Here is a 5583-nt window from a genome sequence, read left to right on the forward strand (position 1 = left end):
CCTGTCTTTAATCTCCGTCATCAGTTTTCTCCTGCCTTCAATTTCCCTCCAAACTGGAACTTACACCATTTGCTCTCCTGCATCTCAGGCCTTCAGACTCAGGCTAACTTAGATCACCAACATTCCTGGGGCTCCAGCTTGACAACTACAGATCTTAGGACTTCTCAACCTCCATAGTCACGTGAGCCAATTCCTTATAATGAATCTCTCTCTCTCTCTCTGTCTCTATCCATATCTATCAATCAATCGATAGATAGTGATGTCTGCCATTGGTTCTTTTCTCTAAAGACCCCTGACTGATGCAAAGACAGAGCAGTGGAGCTGGTGAGCAGTGGGCAGGTTCTGGATGCAGTCACAGGGAGAGGCCGACAACTCTGAGTCATGGGATGTAGGGTGTGAGAGAGAAAGAGAAATCAAGGCTAAGTCAAAGTTTTTACTTGGAGTAACTAGAAGAAAAGAGGTTCCTTCTGCTGAGATCAGGAAGACTGCCTGTGAAGCAAGTTTGGGGGTGAGGGAGGGGCAGGGAGGATTGATGGTGATTAAAAGTTCTGTTTTAGACATTGTAAGTTTGGAGTTGTCAAGTTGTCAAAAAGGCAGCTGGATAGATGAGTCTGGGATGGTGACATCAATTTGGAAGTCTTCCACAAATACATGGTACGCGTATAGAATTCAGATTTCTGAAATCCTAGTCCTGGGGCCCTTCAAAAAAGTTCAGAGATCAGGAAGATGAAGAATCAAGAAAGGAGAATGAGATAGGAGGTAAATTAACAAAGAATGGTGTTCCAGAAGGCGAATGAAAAGGTTTCAAGAATGATCAACTTTGTCAAGTGCTTCTAAAAGGGATAAAATTAGTACTGAAAACTGAGCAATGGTCTTGGCCATATAGAGGCCAGTGGCACACCTCATAAGGAGAGTATTGGTGATGTGTGGTGATCTTTGGAGTGGGTCCAGAGAAAATAAAAAGAGAGTAAATAGAGATGGAACAATGGGGCCATAGCTGGAAGGAAATGTATCGTAAAAGGAGAGATTTCTTTTTTTTAATTAGAAGATGTATATATGTATGGTCATGAGAATAGCCCAAAGGGAAAGAAAAAGGGATGATGGAAAGAAAAGGCGAGAAAAGACATAATGGCTAGAGCGATATTCTTGAGTAGATGAGCAGGGATGGGATCCAATGCACAAATGGAACGTTGGGGTAAATAGAAGATAGACTCCTTCCATTAACAGGAAGGGAGGCAGAATGTGTGGGCACAGATGCTGGTGAATGTGCAGGCAGGAACGAGACTTATCAGTGAAGAAGCGAAGTCACCAACTGAGAGTGAGGAATAGACAGGAAAATTGAGAAGAGAGGAGAAAGTATGAAATAGCATCTGGGGACAGTGAGAGATTAAATGGACTTTGAAAAGGTAGCCAAATTGTTGGGTAGTACTAAGGGTTCATTTGAAGTCGGAGATCGTGAATAAAAAGGGCAGCCAGTCAATATAGTTTTGTGTCCTTATCAGCTTCCTTTGCCTACGTGGGTGCAAGTAAAACTAGGCCGAGGTCCAGATATAACCAGAACGTGGAGTTGCCAGGTGTATATGCTGGAGGAGAAAGCGACAGGGTATCGAGAGTCTATGCAACGGAATGATTATAATGAAAGACCATGGCATCTAAACCAAGTAAGGAAAGTAGAGAGGATATGAATGATGGCGATGAGGCCAAGTAAAAGGTGTTAGGTCAATGGATTGGAGGTTCCAGGGCACCAAGAAACTGCTGCAGTTGAGGGGTTAGAGACATTCGGTTGAAAAAATGAAAGTTGGTTATCAGAGAATGGAATCTTTGAGACTTGCATTATGGAAGGATGCAGATATTGATAATGACAAGGTCTAGACCAACCTGGGTTCTCTGCAATTGATCTGCCCACCTTCAACTAGACTCCCAGGTAGGTCTTCTGTGTTTCATACATTTTTCTGGAGAGGTTGCCTCTCACCTCCAGTATGGATTTTTTTGAGCCATGAGGACTTATGAGGAATTTCGGGTAAAGCCCAGATAAAGCAGGGCAAGCAGTTGGAAATGGGCATGGCTGACACATAAAGGCTGTCACCTGTATATACTATCTTGTATACTACTGCCATCCAGATGTGAAGAGCTCATAAACCCGTTGAATCTCAGGGTTGGAAGATCATCTAGCCTAGCCACACCCTCTGTTGCAACAACACTCCCATAGCCTTCAGCTAAATAATCATTTTATATCTGCACACAGGGCAGTAATCACCAAAGAGCATTTCTCTTTTCCATGCTAGTTTGCAAACTCCTCGAGGATGTATGTTTAACATATCTTTTTTATATTGTGATAAAATATATGCGACATAAGATTTACCATTGAAACCATTTTAAAGTGTACAGTTCAGTTGCATTAAGTACATTTGCGTTGCTATGCAAACATCACCGTCATTTCCAGAACTTTTTCATCTTCCCTAACTTATAGCTCTGTACCCATTAAACACTAGCTCTCCATCCTCCCTGTCTCCAGCCCCTGACAACCACCATTCTGCTTTCTGTCTTTATGAATTTGACCACTCTAGATACCTCGTACAAGTGGAATCATATAGTGTTTGTGTTTTTGTTACTGGCTTATTTCGCTCAGCATAATGTCCTCATAGTTCATCCATGTTGTAGCATGTGTCAGAATCTCCTTCCTTTTTAAGGCTGAATAATACTCCTCTTTCAGTCTCTGTTTTTATTTCTCTAGGGTATACGCCTAGACTTGGATTTGCTGGATCATATTGTAATTCTACATGTAATTTTGTCATTATACTGTTTCCACAGTGGGTGACCATTTTATATTCATGCTAGCAATTTATCCATCTTTTTGCCAACACTTGTTATTTTCATGTAACCTATCATTGATTTCCTCTGTGTTTGACATCCTGCTGGCTACATAATGTTGTTATATGAGGAATTGAGTAGCTGTTATTAACCCTGTCAAAAAGGGCAATGAGGTTAAATGAATCAACTTGTACTCTGCAAGCCCCACCTCACACATCTTGTTCTAGATCTACACTATTACTGTAGCCACATGTGGCTACTTAGATTTAAATTACTCGAAGTTAGACACAATTTTAGTGCAGTTCCTCAGTCTCATTAGTGACATTGCATAGCAGCCACCATAACCATAAAAACTAGTGGTTATTAGTGTCCAAGATGGACAGTCCAGAATGGGACATTTCCATTATTGCAGACAGTTCTTTGGTTACTGTCTGCAATAATGGAAATGTCCCATTTGGACAGCACTTTCTAGATACTGGTAAGTACTTCTGCTTTGTCTCATAAATCATATTTAGATAAGCTTCTCCACAACTGGACAGCTTCAAATTTGACACGAAGAGCCTTCTTTTAGGAGGGAGGAAATATGCCACCTAAAAACCCTGTGGCTCATTAGCACACAAATGGCTGCTTTCTGAGTTCTCAAATTTTTATGTTTAAATGTTGTATGATGATCACCTTTAAGAAGACAGACTTCTTTTCCTGTGGGAACCATGGGTTAGAGAGGAGCATGGCCTTCTGTCCTCTCCGTGGCGTGTGCTCATCCACTGACATCAGCGTACCCCGAAAAGCGGGAATCGTCTGGCAAAAATTTCACTTTGCCAGCTGTGTTCGAGGCTCCCATTCGACCAGATATTGTGAACTTTGTTCACACCAACTTGTGCAAAAAGAATTTTAGAAGTACGTATCACGGGGGCTTCATATTTGCACCAACCAAAACCTGCTGCCATTGGCATCGCAGGATAAACACAACACAGAAGCGACGTGCCCTCTGCTCTGCCCTGGCTGTCTGGGCCTTAGCAGCACTGCTCATGTTTCAAGGTCATCGTATTGAGGAAGTTTCTGAGCTTCCCTTGGTGGTTGAAGATAAAGTTGAAGGCTATAAGAAGACCACAGAAGCTGTTTTACCACTTAAACTTAAGGCCTAGAATGATATCAGAAAGGTCCATGCCTCTCAGTGAATGAGAACTGGCAAGGGCAAAATGAGAAACTGTTACCGTATCACCGTATCCACCACAGGGTTCCTTGCATCATCTATAATGAGGATGACGCCATCATCGAAGCCTTCAGAAACATCCCTGTAATTACTCTGCATAAGGTAAGCAAACTCAACATTTTGAAAATTGCTCCTGGTGGGCCATTTCTGCATTTGGACTGAAAGTGCTTTCTGCATTTGGACTGAAAGTGCTTTCTGCATTTGGAGGATCTATATGGCACTTGGCATAAAGCTGCCTCCTTCAAGAGTAACTACGGCCTTCCCATGGACAAGACACTCAATACAGACCTTAGCAGAATCTTGAAAAGCCCAGAGACCCAAGAGCCATCTGAGCACCATGCAAGATAATTCATCACGGAGCCTTGAAGAAGAATCCACTGAAAAACCTGAGAATCATGATACAACTAAACTCATGTGCAAAGACCATGTGCTGGAACACCATTCCTCACCAGGCCACAATCACAAGCTCCAGGTGGATAAAGCAGCAGCAGCGCCAGAAGCCAAGATGGGAAGGGATTCTAGGCACAAAGCCTGCGGTAAGGAAGAAAAGAAAGAAGGCTGCTGGAATTATGAAGCAGAAGAAGCTTTTGGCAGGAAGAAAGACTGCAGCTACCAAGAAAACGGCAACTGAGAAAAAGCCCGCAGGAAAGAAACCACACAGAAGAAAAAACACCTGTTGCATAAACTTAAATTTGTTTATTCCACAAAGGTCAAATCACTTAGAACAGCTAATTTTGAAAAAAAGAAAACAAAAACGTGATCTAAGAGGCAGTGAGTAACATGAAGAAAAAAGAAAAGAACACAGACTTACTAAACTATTTAAATCCTTCTCTACATTATTCAAAACACTCATCTACTAAATCATAAGTTTTAAAAAATATTCTCAGATTTACAGTGGAGATGATGTCTATTCCACTTACTACTTTTTACCCAAAGCCTAGCAAAATACCTAGGACATTGGGGAATATCAATAAATGTTTGTTGAATGACGAGTAAATAAATGACCAAAGTAGGCACTGAGCTGAACTTGGGGAACCTCAAGGCACTGAGACAGCATTTTTAGAGAGAGGCACCCAGGCATAACGAGACAGAGCACTGATAGGGTTTTAAAAGATTTTTCGTTTTTTACCAAACATATATTTTAAGCTGTGCTTCTTTCTCCCATTGTTCCAACGGTAGCTTAAAACTTAATTCCTACCAGGATCTTGTCAAATGCATGTTTATAAAGCTTCAACTCTGTTTTATAGACACTTATCACCAATGATTATAATAACAAGACAAAATAAGTTTTTAGATTTTTATACTGTCAGCACGTGTGCAGATATCTTCTGTTTGCCCCGTCAGATAGACTTTCCACCTCCCTCCATTCCGCTCTCACCCCCAGGAGGTTGATCTGAGTGGATTTTTCTAACAGGCTTCTGTGTGCTTTGGCTTCCCTTGGGCTTGGCCAACAGGGCACTCCAGCAGGAGAGCAGAAGCAGGGGATTAGGGCAGGGAATTTATTCCAAATAGAAGGGCTCTCTGTGTCCCTCAACAGAAGGTCACTGTTCTCTAAGGTG

The 5583-nt window shown here is 41.9% G+C and overlaps 1 pseudogene; it reads left to right on the plus strand.

Annotated features, from left to right (window-relative positions):
- The first annotated feature begins 1580 nt into the window (after positions 1-1580).
- Positions 1581-4708, plus strand: LOC102898940 (annotated as a pseudogene).
- Positions 4709-5583: the final 875 nt, after the last annotated feature.

The sequence above is a fragment of the Pteropus alecto genome, unplaced genomic scaffold (assembly GCF_000325575.1).
Source record: "Pteropus alecto unplaced genomic scaffold, ASM32557v1 scaffold185, whole genome shotgun sequence".
In the NCBI taxonomy this organism is placed as follows: Eukaryota; Metazoa; Chordata; class Mammalia; order Chiroptera; family Pteropodidae; genus Pteropus; species Pteropus alecto.